The following is a 17,175-nucleotide window of genomic DNA, read 5'->3' as shown; positions in this document are numbered from 1 at the left end:
CTTACACTCCTAGTGCCCCTCTACACACTACACTTGCCTAGGGGGGAATTTGTGATTTGCATTCCACTTTCTTAGTATATGGTTTGTGTTGCTCCAAGGCCTATTTCTTCCTATTGCATTCTATGGTATTTTCTATTGTTTGCACTATCCGATGACTATTTACTGGTTTTGGTGTTTAGTGTATATATTGTGTATAATACTTACCTCCAGAAGGAGTATTGCCTCTAAAATAATTTTGGTCTTGTGTCACTAAAATAAAGTACCTTTATTTTTGGTAACACTGAGTATTAGTACTGTGTAACTATAAGTGGTATTGCAGGAGCTTTGCATGTCTTCTAGTTCAGCCTAAGCTCCTCTGCTGCAGCTACCTCTATCAGCCTAAGCTGCTAGATCACTACTACATTTCACTAATAAGGGATAACTGGATCTGGTGTAAAAAAAAGTTATATTTTTCACTGTGCAGAAGCACGAAAAGTGTCCAAAGCTAGTTTCCTACCCCCTTAGCTCCACTCACATATATTTATTAGACTATTTTCTCTCTTTTTTTCTTTTTTTTCTTTTTTTCTTTTTGCACAAGATATCGTTCACTTTTGTTGTGCTGATTGCTGTTCCAGTAACAATGGATTCCTTCCATGGTGATTTTGTTTCAACTATTTCTGTCCTCTAGGTGTTTGGGCTTATCAGGGCCCCACCACGGACTACCCATAAGACTTCGGATGTTTGGCATACACAGCCTTACATCACACAGGACCTACGTTTTCCTGTAACTAAGAAACTGTCGTTTGGACCCAGAAACCAAATTTGTTATATGGTTTGCTTTGGACACTTTTCGTGCTTCTGCACAGTGAAAAATATAACTTTTTTGGTATGTTTGCATACTACAACCATTTCACATATTAGGGCTTTTTCACTTTGAAAGTTTGTGGGACTGTTCTTTATTAAACCTCCGCCCCACGAACTCACTCACATGGGCAAATCCTACTTTCTTGATATTCCGGTTGGGCCGCCGCATGTGTATATTCATACCACCATAAGTCTATATATATTTTTTTGTTCTAAACACAGAATGGTCCAACATATTTTCCTCTTTTTGAACTGCGTCACAGCTGGTCTATTTCCGAGACTCTTATCATAATTTACACGTTTCCTTACTTCTTATTCACACCTCTTAGGCAATTCTCAGCTGATTTGGTCTTGCACTTAGCATGAGAGTATCTCAATCTCATTTTTCTTTTGGGCTCTTTAGGGTTTTGTAATCTTTGTATGTTTGCCTTATGGCTTGTCTCATAATGTATTCACACATTTGTGTTTTTGTGTGCAACATTGAACATTTCTACGCTATTATGTTGTATATAAGAGATATCATCTTTTCCTAGTTTCAGCCTTGAAAAAGTCCTGCTGGACGAAACACGTGTTGGCTGTCTCTGAACATTTATGTTTTCTATGTTTCCAACATAAGGAATTAAAATTTCTGGATTTCTGCTCACTGTGGACTTATTCATTTGAGTGCCCTGGTACTTTCTGTTTACAATTTGACTTTACAGCACAGTTCAGAGTGAGCATTTGTGCCTTCTTCCTTGTTCTGTGCAATTTAATACCTGTGGTGGTTGGGTATCTATACCAGGTTGGCACCTTTCTCATGACTCTATTATATTCACTAAGACATCGTTATTTCGGTTACGGATGTGCGTTTATAAGCATCGACCACTCTTTTTAATTTCAATATATGCAGCATTTATTTTGCTGTGTATCATATCAATTTCAAAGCACAACATATTCATTTTGACAAGTTTCATTTTAATTTCAGCATTGGTCACATTCAGTTTCAGACATGTTGAATTCATTTCTGTAGAGCTCATATTTGTTTCAATGCATGTCATATTCATCTCAGAATGTGTCATATTTCTTTCAATGGATGCTTCATTCCTATTAACACATCTTAATTTTAACATGAATCATATCCATTGCAACATATATCGTAATCATGTCAATGTATATGATATCACTTTCAATGCAAGCCATATTCATTGTGATAAATGTCATGATCATTTTAACGTTACTCGTATTAATTTTAAAACATGTCAAATTCATTTCAATGGAGGTCATATTCATTTCAACGTAGGTCATATTCATTTTCACATGTGTTATATTCTTTTCAATCAATGTTAAGTTTATTTCAAAGGATGTCATATTCATATTAACACTTGTCATATTCATTTTAAGATGCAACCTATCAATTTTAACATATATCATATTAATTTGAATATGTATCATATTAGTTTGAATATGTGTCATATTAATTTCAAGGCGTGCCATATTCATTTTAACAAATCTCATGTGAATTTCAGCTGTGGTCATACTCATTTGAAGACATGTTAACTTCAATTCAATGGGGTTGCATTAATTTCAACACAAGCCAAATTCATTTTCAATCATCTCCTATTCATTTCAGGTGTGTCTCATATTCATTGCCATCTCGGTAATATTCATTTCAACACAATTCAAATTCACTGCAACATGTTTAATGATCATTTCAATGTACATTGTATTAGTTTCAATGTGCATTGTTTTCTTTTCAGGATATAATATATTCATTTCAATACTTTATATTATTTTCAATCTGCCATATTAATTTCAATGTATGTCATTTTTCTCTTGGCATAAGTCAATCATTTCAAGAAATGCCCCATTCTTTTTGGTGAATATTGTATTCATTTCAGTGATTGCTTTATTGTTTACAGTGAGGGCCATATTAATTTCAGTATGCTTTATATATATTTCAGTATATTTCTTATTCGTTGGTGTGTGTGTTATTCATATTAATCGCTAAGTAGCATATTCATTCTGCCAGGTTTCATATTTGTTTTGGTTCAATTCAGATTCACTCTGCCAGGTATCATAATTATTTTGACACATAGTACATTCATTCTGGTGTGTGTCATATTCATTTTGCAGCACGCTATGCACTTCAGGAGGTGTCCAATATGGGGAGCTGTAATTTTGACATGAACGGCTTCGCATAATCCGGTGCAAGTCTACATATCCGAAGTCCAGAAAGGCCACAAATAACCAGAGAGGCAATTGAATTAAAGTAGAAAAACAAACAATTAATACAGTTGCACGGCACGTCAAATTGTTAAGTAAACAGATTTTTTAAAAACCATATAAGCTGGCAAAATGAATATTTCAAACACAAAGTGAACAAATAAGTGGATCTAGAATAAGATGGCGATCCATTTCTTTTTCTCTTCATGAAAAGAACGGTGGTTGCTGTTGCAGGGCAGATCCTTGTCTCATCTATTTCATAATAGTGAGTGATTGGACGCTGCTTTAAGGTCGATGAACCTTTTGACTCATTTAGCTTATATTGATTATTACAAGATTAACATATTGATTACTGACACATAAAGCAACATTAAACAATAATAATAATCACCAAAGAATCAATAAATGAAGCAGCATGACCCATTTGGCCATGAACAACCACACCTTTTAATACCAATTCAAATATTTATTTCCCTATATTAACAATGCTAAGGTCATGAAAATTATTCACAACACCAAATGGTACAAATAAAGTAGAATCACAGGCGGATTGGCCTGGAAAATCTTAGTTTAAACGGAGAAAATAAAACAATGAACTCAATAGTTAGTACACAAATCAATTACATGAATATCTGTGGAAGAGAGATACAATACATTTGATTCAATAATAAAACAATGTCAAATCATAAGCGTAGAAAAAACACTTCACCAACCTCAAATTAGCATTATCATGTTGGGCATCATGCAAAAGTTTTAGTAACAATTTAGAAAACATCTAGCTAAGGCACTATCAAAAATAGCAACAGAAATGGAAACAGTAGCAGCTGGTACCTTTAAAACAAAAGACAAATAACATTGCACAGATCAATATAATTACCGATCCTAAAGGATTCAGCACCACAGCATAGCTTCATCGGGGGTCAGCAGTAACATCATCAGGACAGATGCAGGGAAAGGGGTGACAATTCAGAAATTTGGACTGTAAGTTCTCTGAAGCATCAAATTAATTATCTAAGGCAGGTAGCATAGCACTACAGGCTCTAAGCATTGAGTGCCAAAGTAAACACCAGCATCATTGCATGGGGCATAGAAAAATAATTCAAAATAATAAAATACCACAATATCAGTAGACTGACTGGTGAAGCACGAAATGTCAAAGTGACAGATCAAAAGAAATGAGAAGTGAAGTTTCTGGGAAGCAGGAAGCAATGAACTCCCAATGCCTGATTCTCAAACATTAAATTAAATTTGCTAAACTTCTGTGATTGGCTGAAAACGTCATATGTGCAGAAATCATCCAATCACAAAACATTAGCTCATCAGAAAATATCACACTATGAGCCTAAATGTTCTGTATTTTTCTGACTCATCCTTTTTGCGTAAGCCCAAATTATATTAATTATTATATCTGATGTATTTTCCGCACTGCTTCAGTGAAGGCCTTTGTTCAACACATTTCAGAATGCTCTTGCTGCCGGACATAAGTCAGGAAGGAGTAGAAGCAGTTTTCTAAATCAGATCTTCCTCTCGACAGAAACACACTCGATTAGTACAAACACAGAATAAACTTGTGAATAAGACAAAGAAGCTTGTAATTCTATGGAAATGTTTTGTAGCAGTTGATACTTTAGCTCAGCTTGGCAGGCAGATAACTACATGCTGTGACCTTGCTTTCTTGACACACAGCAGAGAACAAGTGCTTTCTGTTAATTTGGCAGACATTCAACATTAGCTCTAGCAATGCTCTGCCAAAAGGCACTGCAGAAAACTCAATAATTACTTGTATTATTTTTGCAAAGAATGTGTTCTGAAAGAGACAGAATATTTTCCTTTCATCACTGAGTTAACACATTTTAAAAAACATGTGCAGGCCTTTCACTCTGATGGTGGCCACTAAGTAGGAACACTTTTCATGTTAACATTTATTTTTCATTTGAAGCAATTCTCATGTTAGTGCATAAGTATGATTACATAAGAATAATTATTTCATGTCAAAATATCTGCTCTCCCAATCCCTTCTCTGATGACAATATATGTCATCACACTTACATCCCAAATACATTTAATTATTTAATTGTACTGATTTTCTAAAAGTTTGTTTCTCTCACATTTTTATAAATTATTTTCTTCTTTCAGTTTTTCCCAAATAATCTTTCCAATTGAAATTCTACATCCTCTGATCCTTATTAAATTGTCTTCTTTTGATCACTTTGTACAATTTGCATATCTCCCATCTACCAATTAGACAAATCATAATAATTTAAACTCCTTGTATTTTGTTCATTACCAATCCTTTTCCCAGGTTGCCAATCCAGTTTCCCACAACAGTTATCCCATTGCCAGCGTTTTCCCAAACAGTGAACTCTGTTACTTCTTTTAATTTAGTTTAATCTTTTGTTAAATTGTTAATCAAGCCTCTAACCTCTTCACTGTTTTCTGGTATGAAGATACAACAATGACACAGACCTAGTAATTTACAAACTTCACCCACATTTGCTAAAAGATTGTCTAACGCAAGGCGGTTCTGAAGAGACATAGCTCTTACCGCAGCCATTTCTGTATCCAAAAGGACAATAGCTCCTGAATATCTTGTCAGCTTTTTATCCACAACTGTAGACAACTGTCGAATTTTAATAGAATTCAGAACAACTCCCACTGAAGGAATTATTGCTCCATATATGTCTCCAACAGTGCTAGAAACTGATTCCTGCTGTTGTCTTTTTGGATGTAATTCAGCCGTTTTAGGAAACTTACTCAACTCATCAAGTTGGTACATTTTCGTGAAGACTATTCACAAATAACATGTACCATACCATCCTCTAGGAAGGCGGTAATATGCATTTTTGGGTCTTGACCATTTGACATAAATGTCCACTTATTTTCAAACAAAAACACATGTATACAGTAGGCACTAATTCTGAAGAAGTTGTTTCTATAGCTATGGTATGGTTGGTCCCATTCTTATCAAAAACAATCACACCCACAATCAATACCAGACATACAATTACACAAACAATCACCAAACCAATATCAATGTATTTACAGCATCTATTTTTTGAATTCTGCTGGTTTTGGCTACCCATGGTCCGAAAAGAATCAGAAAGTAAAAACAAATACAACAATATGGCTATGCAGCAAAAAGAAAAACAAAAAAAAGAAATTTAAAGAATTTCCAATCTTCAATCTTGAGTCTTCAATTTCAATCCCTCCTGAACGTTCACAGCTTCATTCCCACAGGACCCTTTTGTCAAAAATCGGTACAGTTGTCAAAATCAGTTTAGCCGCTTGTCAAAATCAGGTTATCAAAGTCTCTCAAAAATATTTTCTTCCCAACCAAATCTCTTTCATTTAGCTTTCAAATTTTCAAATTTTCTCATCAAATCTCCATCAGTTTTCTTCATGTGCCAAAATATAGATTGGGAATGTCTCTGTCAAAACTAAAATTAAAAATGTCTTCTTGCCATTCATTAGTAGTTGCATATGCCCATTCAGGACCAGGGTATCTTCGATTGGCAACTCTCTTTCTTTTTGATTTTCGACCATCACTTAATTCATCACCACTCAGTTCTTCACTTCTGGTGTTATCGACTTCTTCCTGTATTGGTTGCACCAGATTTGTCTTCTTTGACTTTGAACTTGTTTCTGGACAGTTTCCACCTCTCAGAGATGTTCTTGGTAATTCACTTTTCAGTATTGGACTCAAATTCTTCTCATTCGACGTTCCTGCAACCGGTTCAGGAGGAGTCAAATCTTTTTGGCTTCGATCTTCCTCAACTCCATTCCAGCTGAGGTCAGTCACTTGTTCAGTCTTGCTTATCAGACCCTCTGCTTCTGAGGACACCCTCTTCTGAGCAGGTCCTCTCTGGACCGGTTCCGTTTCTCTCTCTCTCTGGACTAGTTCTTTTACTGTTTCATTTGAGGACGTTGATGACGTTTCATCCTCATCTTCCAGGATTCCTTCCACTTCGTCTGACACAGGAGTGGGAAAGTCAAATGAAGCTTGTTCAGGTACTGTCTCCAACTCATTTGTTCTCCTGTCTTGTCCTGGAATATGTTTAGGTGGTGGTAATCTCAACAGCTCTTCCTCTTCTTCTGTTGGACTGTTCACCTTTCTAGTATGGCTTGTGTGAATCCAGTTCAGAAGTCCTGCACACTTCACAGCTGTAGTAGTGATCAGTATCACCTGATGAGGACCCTTCCACAGAGGTTTCAAACATGATTTTCTCACATGCTTCCGGATCACAACCCAGTCACCTGCCTTCAGATTGTGTCCCTGCTCTTGCGATGGTTGCAGTGTGGTAGCTTCCACCTGATCAAAGAAAGAGGGAACCACATCAGCTAGACCTTTGAAGTAGTCCAATACCATATCATCTGTAATGTTCACAAGGGCATTTGCAGGTGCAACTGGCAATCTCATGGCCCTTCCCATGAGGATTTCAGGGGCGGCAGTCCTGTTTTCTTGCCAGGAGTACTTCTCATTGACATTAGAACCAGTGGCTAAGCTTCTGGACATTTCAGATTTGTGGATGCACACATTGTTGCTAATCTTGACTTCAAAGTACCATTCATTTGTTACATAAGTCCTGAGGCTTCTGGGTGGTAGCTACAAGAAGCTTCTGCTCAATGTTTAAGGCTGAACATTGCAACTTAATCACCTCATTATTGAAGTGACTTCCTCTATCTGATTCTAAAGAGACCGGAAAACCAAAATGTGGAATTAACTCCCTTAGTAGTAATTTTGCTACTGTGAGTCTGTCATTTCTCCTTGTAGGGTAAGCCTCAATCCAATGACTGAAAATGCACACAATCACCAACACATATTTCAAACAAGCACATGCAGGCATCTCAATGAAATCCATTTGCATTCTGCTAAATGGTCCTCCAGCCATGCCTATATGTCCTATGCTGACAACTGTTCCTTTGCCCACGTTCATCTGCTGGCAGATAACACATCCGTGGCAAACTGTTTCGGCAACCTGTCTAAATTTTGGATTAAACCAATATTGCTTAAATAGCCTAACCATGGCATCTCTCCCCACATGAGCTTGACCATGATGGCCATCTGAGTCAGTGAACTACTTGGCAATATTGCTTTTCCTTCTCCCGATACCCAGATATCATCATTTCTTTGGACACACTTCATCTTAACCAAATCTCTATGCTCATCTTTCCCAAAATGGTCTTGGAGAGTTTTTAATTCTTCCAAATTATCAATGACATGCATCACATAATTTGCATAGATTTCATCATCTTCAGGTAACAATTCCCATTCTCCTTTGAAGGATATGCTGTTCAATGCGCAAAACGTTGTGACTTGTTCTGCATATGCATTTCCCAATGACACATAATCTTGTGATCTCTGATGTGCACTGCATTTCACCACAGCAATCTTTTCAGGCTTTTGAATTGCTTTTAACAAATCATGAATTCTTTCACCATTTCTCATTGGTAAACCAGAAGAAGTCAGGAAACCTCTCTGTGACCACAATTGGCCAAAGTCATGCACAGTGCCGAATCCATATTGACTATCTGTGTAAATAGTCACTTTCAATTGAGTTGAAATTTGTCATGCTCTAGTAAGAGCCACTAGTTCCGCCACTTGTGCAGAAAATACTCCTTGAAGCCATAAAGCTTCCTGAATACCAGTGATAGTACATACTGCATATTCTGCTTTTAATGTGCCCACATTATCTCTCAGGCAGCAACCACCAACAAAGATAATTTGGTCATTTTCTTCAAGGCAAGTCTCTCTAATATCTGCTCTGGGTTTTGTGCATAACTCTGTAATTTCCAGACAATCATGTTCAGTATCATCCAATTTATTATTATTTATTATTGTTTGCCTCCTCATTTGGAAGTAAAGATGCTGTACATCTCTTGATCGCAACATTTGGAGATACCAAGATTGCTGTCTCAGATCTAGTCAGCCTTGAGCTGGTCAGATACTGTGTTTTAGACCTGGTAAGCCAAATCTCAATAGAATGGGGAACCATTATAGTAAGGTGATAGCCAATCCCTTCAATCTCACTTTAAGCGAGGCTTTGCTCAACTGCTGCAACGGGCCACAAACAATCAGGTAAAGTTGCTGCGACTGGATCCAAAGTGGCTGAAAAATATGACACTGGGCGATTCACACCACCATGAGTCTGAGTCAAAACAGACAAAGAACATGAATTATGTTCATGACAAAACTACTGAAAACTTTTAGTGTAGTTAGACATACCCAAAACCAGAGCTTGACACAAACTCTCTTTCACATCAGTAAATGCTTTCATACAATCCTCATTCAGCACAATAGGATCTGAAACATCCTTATGAGTCAGCTTCTGTAAGGGTTTTGAAAGAACTGAAAAATTTGTGATCCATTGGCGGCAGTAACCCACCATTCCCAAGAACATCCTCACATCTTTCTAAGTAGTTGGTGCTGGCATTTGCAAAATAGTTGCAATAGTCACAGCTGGATTTGGCACAGTTGGGAAACACTTGACCACTATGCCAATTTTGTTTCTCAAATCTTGCACAAGTCAAATGTTCCCACAGGGCATATGCAGTCCCATTATTGGTGAATTACATGGGCTGTTCAACACTTCTTTCAGAATCCCTTTCTCCACAAACTCTGCTATCAATGGTCTCACTCCCTCAATTACATCTTTTGCCACGGGATATTGTGGAGTCTGAGGAAAAACTACATTGGGCTTCACTACAACTCTAACAGGCTCGACTCCTTTTATTGATCCAATATCTTTTCCTGAAATATCCCAAACTTCAGTCTTAACGCTTTTCTGTAAGTCATCAGGAAGATCTTTCACTGCAAATACTGGAAAGAAACTAATCAAAGGAGCTTCCTCCTTCACTGGCTCATCAAAACTGATCAAAGAAAATTCTTCAGACACTGATTTATTGTTAACAGTAAGTGTTGGGTCTTCTTCATCACCACTGTTTGTTTGAATTTCAATTCCCTCATCTAAATAGGTAATGCAACAACTTGTCTTGTACAATAAATCCCTTCCCAGTAAGGACACAGGACTTGAATCACAAACCACATACTCGTGCAAACCTTTAAAACTGCCAATTTTAACCAAAACTGGTTCTGTAATTGGGTTTGTCAAATATTGATTAGCAACCCCCACAATCTGAACTGTCTACCCTGACAAGGGCAAATCTGTAACTTCTGCAGATCTCACTGTTGAGCGTGTAGTTCCAGTGTCAACCAAAAACGAAACTCTGTGACCCTTCACTTTTCTTTTAACATAAGGACCTTTCTGATCCACTTCTAAAGAAGCTGCCATCACACATTCTTCTTCATCTGAACTCTCAGACATCCATTCATTGTTTATTCCATCCTCACTGTGTAATGGAAATTGGTGTACTGTATTGTTGTTCTGATTCACACTTGGACCTGTGGCCATCTGAGAAAGCATCACCTGCTGCTGATCTATAGGAGCTTGAGGTATCTGATTGTTTAGGCATTTGATTGTTGTGCAGGTACCATCTACACCTGTGGCTGCATCTGCTGTAATTGGGGCATTTGCATTTGTAAAGGCTGTACATTTTGCATGGGTTGAAAACCCTGCATTGGATTTACACTATTCTGGAACTTTGGAATTTGACCTCTTATTCTTGGTCCTCTCACATTTTGAAATGAATTGACATAATATGCTTGCTGAATCATACCTCCACTGCTGTTTCCAATACCCTATTCCCCCACAAGCATGACAAGGTAACATTCTCTTTCCGTGCTACTCTCCTGGAATCATTACTGCATTCAAATCCAAACCATAATCAACACTTCCCATTCCACCACAACCTCTACCTCAGCCTCTATTCTGAAATGTACCTTAATTCTGAAACATGCCATTTCCCTGTTGCTGCTGAGGTTGGAAACTTCCCTGAATCCCTGCCTGTGCAGCCTTAATCTGCATGACCATCACTTTCTCATTCAACCTTTTCTGTTTCAACTCAATCTCATCACTACAGTATTTTGCATACTACAGCACCTCATCAATCAGTTTGGCTTGCCAGCAAATCAAATAACTCTTAATCATCTGACTCATTTCTGGTCTGAGTCTCTCAACAAATCTGAACACAAAATGAATCATGTCTTTTGGCTCAATTGTTTCTGTACCACTGTAATGTTTAAATGCTTTTAACAACCTCTCATAGTAAGCATGAATTAATTTTTTTGCTTCCTGAGCTGTCCTATCTATGCGTTGGCAATCAATACTTTTGGGTGAAATTCTTGTTTTCAGAAATTCAATGACTTTATAGTAATATTTAATTACCTCAGGTGATGGTTCACCTGTTACTAGATCTCTTGGTGGCTCACTTCTTGGCCAATCTACACTCCTCTTACATTCAATCCATAAATCTGCTGGAACTACTATCTCTAAAAGAGTGTACAAGTCCTCCCACAGGCATTCTGCAAGTTTCACAAATCTATCTGTCTGCGGTTACCATTCCACTGGTTTCTCCTTCAACCTGGGGTAATCATTTGTGAATGACAAAATGTCACTTCTGCTCCAAGGGACATGTACAAAATTCCCTCCTGGAACTTCTTTCATTGGTAAAACCTTTACTGCTTCCCTATCCTGCAGTGCTTCTGTAGAAGAATTATCAGGACCCGTTTTTAGCTTGTTTCTTTTCTTCACCCATCTTCCTTCCCATTTTTCTAATGCTCTCCATATCTGCATGCCCTGAAGCAACTCCCTATGGTGTGTTTTCATTCCTGCAGATCTCATGTGTTCAAAATCTTTTGCATCAAACTCTAACCTATAACTTATTTTCAAATGTTTCATTTTTGATAGATCTATCCCAAGTTTGTCTACTACATCAGGTAACTGTTGTTGTATCTCATCTGCTTCTTTGTAATCTTTGGGCACAAATATCTAAATTATTTTTCAGTATAGGACTCTAACCTATTTACACCCATGGTTCCATCCACAAGTTCACTCACTTCCATTAAAAGCCTAGTGTAGTTAATATAATTCCCTCTACTAGAAGCATCTTGTGCAGTATTGAGCTTTTCTAACCACTGGGTTAATTGTTGAGCTGTCAACCCTTGTAATCAGATGTTATTAGGCTGAGTACTAGCTAGTGGTTGTACAGTTAGACTGAGAGGTTGAGGTGTCATCGACTTCGAATCAGCATCAATAGGTGACCCGGCTCCAGTATTCAGAAGACATCATAAGGACTCAAAGGACTCAAGTCTATCAATTACCTTGTTCCATCAACAGTATGTATCACAGATGTATCTATTTTGGCATTTTCACTGATTCCTCATCCCACTAAATTCTGATCCAGGATTCCCTGTCCATTTGTACCATTGCTACCCTGGGCATACAATGGTATGGGTGGACCAATAGTGACAGGTACAGACACTGCACCTGGACTTATTCTGGCATTAACATTCTGAAACTGCATTACACCTGTGTTCTGCATTTAAGGTAGTAACAATGGGGTTGGCTCTGACTGAATCAACATTGGTTTCTGGTAAACCTGTCCTGTTGGCACTGTTAGATTTGTTATTGCCTCCACACTTATCACATTTGGATAAATCCTAGGAACACTAGGTTGTGGCAACTGTATAGGATCTGTTAACTGATTGAGACTGCTCTGCCTTGGTATTTGTACTAAAGGACTAGTCTGCACTGAGCTCTGTGTCATGTCAGAATTAACCTGTGTAGAACTCTCAATCATGTTAAGACTACTCTGTATTGAACTCTGTGATATGTTAACCTGTGTTAGTGCAGAAGGATTCACACTAGTACTTGGACCATTCTCTTGTGCCACATATGGTGGTAATGGATGATTTCTCAATATCTGTAAAATAAACTCATCATCATCTGATTCATCATTATTAATCAAAGACCTTCCAGGTTCTTTTGATGTCTGCTCTTCATCTGATGAAGAAAAACAATTTTTAGATTTCTTTAAAGCTTTCTTTGCATCTTCCTCACTGTCTTTAGACATTTCAGGAAATATCCCAGTACCATGTAAGGTATCAAGTCTCCACTGTCTCTGGGCATTGTCCCACCTAGCTTCTGCTAGTGACTTCTCTGCTCTTCTCATTTTTCTCTCAAATTTTAATTCATGTTGTTGTCTGGCTACTAGCTCCCAGATTGCTAATGCCTCAAATTGAGCTGGCCGTGGTGGAGGTTTAAGACGACACATCACCTGTCTCAAATTTTCTAAAATTCTCAAATTAAATGTCCCATTTTCAGGAAAAGCTAAGCTCCCTTCTTTTCTTTTGATTTTGCATCAATGTTTTAAACGAATACATGCTCCAGTATCTTTCTCTTCAATAACAATATATTCTGGAGTACCTTCTGGCAGACAAAAATCTCCTACCCTAGCTGGAATATATTCCTCTCCTCCAAGAGCATTTCTTAAAGCTTTGAAAAACTTAATTTTCACAAATTTATGTCAAAGTTCAATAATTAGGTAGTGACTTTTAAACCCACAGTCCTCTTTGTCTCCCTTCTCAACCAACTGTGCTTCACAGTTGTCCACCAATCCGTTTGCGACCCTTCTAACTAACCAACCTATCTCAGCGCAGCACAAAATGACATTACACTTACAAACATTGGCTGAGAAAGTCTTGAGGCTTGTCCTCCTAAACTCAAAAACATTCAAGACTAATGCAATATTATTTGCGAGCACTTCATCAAATCCAGAAAAAAACGAATTTGTCTATTTACTACAGGTAGGACAATCTCTTCAGGAACCTTACAGGATTTCACTGATGGCTTTTTGCTCTCGCAGCTATTCGTCCTTCTCAGTGCCCCAGAATCGCATGCAAAATTTGACCTGCACATTTTACACTCAACTGATCAATGGATACTGTCCGGGTGTCATAGGACTTGCCAAATCTCAGTCAAAAAGACCTTACACTCAACTTGACTCACAAACTTGACTTGCCAACCATGCCTGATTGGCCTACCAACTAGACAAATTACAGCAAAACCCAAGTGTCTCAATACACTTTTAATATACTCTGGAGTCTTAGACGTACCTCAAGGTCCATATACCAACAACCACATGGACAATTTTTGAGCACCAAGCACCACACACGTGTGAAGTTCGCCAACTTCCCTACTCTTACACTTTGGAGTACATAAACTCTTTCTTCAACAACATTTTGAGTACGTCAACTCACCTTAAATCTCACAAACAACTCAATCACCTGCAACTAAAATTAGCTAAAGCTGTGCAGGCGCATGATCTACTTCATTCAACCTAACAACAGAATGCTGATAACATTCCCCATCAACATTGGCAGACTCCAAGGACCGGAGACAGTAACCTTGGGTGGTTAGGGACACATCTTCTCCATATTTTCCATCAATTTAAAAAAAACAATAAATCTCAATCAAAAATCAATAATCAATAACAATCAATAATCCAAAGAGACATAACAATCCAACTCTGGCTACCAAAACTGTTGCAGAGCAGATCCTTGTCTCATCTATTTCATAATGGTGAGTGATTAGACCCTGCTTTAAGGTGGATGAACCTTTTGACTCGTTTAGATATATTGATTATCACATTGATGAACATATTGATTATTTACACATAAAACAACATTAAACGATAATAATAATAATCATCAAAGAATCAATAGATGCCCACCATGCCCCATTTGGCCATGAATAACCACACCTTATAGTATCAATTAAATTACTTATTTCCCTATATTAACAATGCTAAGGTTACAAAGATTATTCTCAACACCAAATGGTACAAATAAAGTAGCATCACAGGCTGACGGATTGGCCTGGAAAATCTTAGTTTAAACAGAGAAAATAAAACAATGAACTCAATAGTCAGTACACAAATCAATAACATGAATATCTGTGTAAGAGAGATAGTATACATTTGATTCAGTAATAAAACAATGTCAAATCATAAGCATAGAGAAAACACCTCACTAACCTCCAATTAGCATTAGCATGTTGGGCATCATGCAAACGTTTTAGTAACATTAATTTAGAAAACATCTAGCTAAGGCACAATCAAAAATAGCAGCAGAAATTAAAACAGTAGCAGCTGGTATCTGTAAAACAAAAGACAATGAACATTGTACAGATCAATATAACTACCAATTCTAAATGTTTTAGCACCACAGGATAGCTTCATCAGGGGGTCAACAGTAACATCATCAGGACAGGGGCAGGAAAAGGGGTGACAATTCAGAAATTTGGACTCTGAGACCCATACTTATGCTTTTTTAGCGCTGCAATTGCAAAAAATGTTGACGCAAAAACGGCACAAACTTACATAATACAATTATATTTTGTAAGTTTGCACCACTTTAGCATCGAAAAATTACACAAATGTGGTGCTAAAAAAGTATAAATATGGGCCTAAGTTCTCTGAACCATCAAATTAATTTTTTGAGGCAGTCAGCATAGCTCAACAGGCTCTAAGCATTGAGTGCTACAGTAAGCACCAGCATCATCGCATAAAGCATAGAAAATAATTCAAAATAATAAAATACCAGAATGTCAGTAGACTGACTGGTGAAGCACGAAATGTCAAAGTTACAGATCATAAGAAATGAGAAGTGAAGTCTCTGGAAACCAGGAAGCAATGAACCCCTAATGCCTGATTCTCAAACATTAAATTAAACTTGCTAAACTGTGATTGGCTGAAAACTTCATATGTGCATAAATCATCCAATCACAAAACATTAGCTCATCAGAACATATCACACTATGAGCCTAAATGTTCTGTATTTCTCTGCCTCTTCCTTCTTGCATAAGCCCGATCTATTTTAATTATTATATCTGATGTATTTTCCGCACTGTTTCAGTGAAGGGCTTTGTTCAACACATTTCAGAATTTACTTGCTGCCAGACGATAGTCAGGAATGAGTAGAAACATTTTTCCAAATCAGATATTCCCCTCGAGAGAGAAAGAGAAACACATTCCATTAGTAGGAACACAGAATAAACATGTGATTAAGACAAAAGAAGCTTGTGATTCTACAGAAATGTTTTGTAGCAGTTCATCCACAAGTGTTGAATTTTAATAGAATTCAGAACAACTCCCACTGAAGGAATTATTGCTCCATATATGTCTCCAACAATGCTAGCAACTGATTCCGCTTTTGTCTTTTTGGTTGTCATTCAGCCATTTCAGAAGAAATACTCAAGTCATCAAGTTGGTACATTTTCGCGAAGACTATTCCCAAATAACATGGTCCATACCATCCTCTAGGAAGACGGTAGTATGTATTTTTCCCACAAATGTATTAGACCCCAGGCACAGGTGGGTCTTGACCATTGAACATAAATGTCCACATATTCTCAAACAAAAGCACGTCTACAGTAGGCACTAATTCTGAAGAAGTTGTTTCTATACTATGGTATGGTTGGTCCCATTCTAAAAACATGTGAAGGCCTTTCACTCTGATGACGGCCACTAAGTAGGCACACTTTTCATGTTAACATTTAATTTCATTTGAAGCATTTCTCATGTTAGTGTATATGTATGATTACATAAGAATAATTATTTCATATAAAAATATCTGCTCTAACACTGCTAAATAAATTTCAAAATTAAGGCAAAGAAAAAAAGGAAAAAAAGCCCAGGGATGGCTCAAAATGCTCGATGGAAACTTTGGCCACAAAACCCCTTTAAAAGGGAAAAAGTAGAGGTAAATGTCAAAAAAGTAAATGGCAAAGGTAACACAAAGCCTCCCTTTCTTTTAAATGACAAGTTTACAGCAATGTTTTTAGCTATTTTCTTTGAAGCTCTATATCGGCATTGATCCAGAAACCATTCTTGGTCCTGAGGATAACCAATAATAAGGGGAATTTGAAACACGTCGACCTTGTTGCACAAGGGAATTGGCAATTAGAATAATTAATAACCAGACACAGACAATCTTGAAAGGAACATTGGATGCCTTGCTCTGTCCAAACAAACTGGTGGTACAACCCCTTTAAATGCATATAAATAAGGGGTTCTCCAAAAAACAGAGCATAATAGGACCACTTAATTCATTTCTTGAATTAATGACAAGTATAATGCAATTGTTTTTATAGGACTGTGTTCTGTTATTAATTTAATGTATGATATATGATTTATGTCCTTTGTTTTTTCAGTTTGTGGGCTTGAAATATTGCA

Source organism: Pleurodeles waltl, chromosome 3_1 (assembly GCF_031143425.1).
Source record: "Pleurodeles waltl isolate 20211129_DDA chromosome 3_1, aPleWal1.hap1.20221129, whole genome shotgun sequence".
NCBI lineage: Eukaryota > Metazoa > Chordata > Amphibia > Caudata > Salamandridae > Pleurodeles > Pleurodeles waltl.
Note: the sequence above shows the minus strand (reverse complement) of the source record.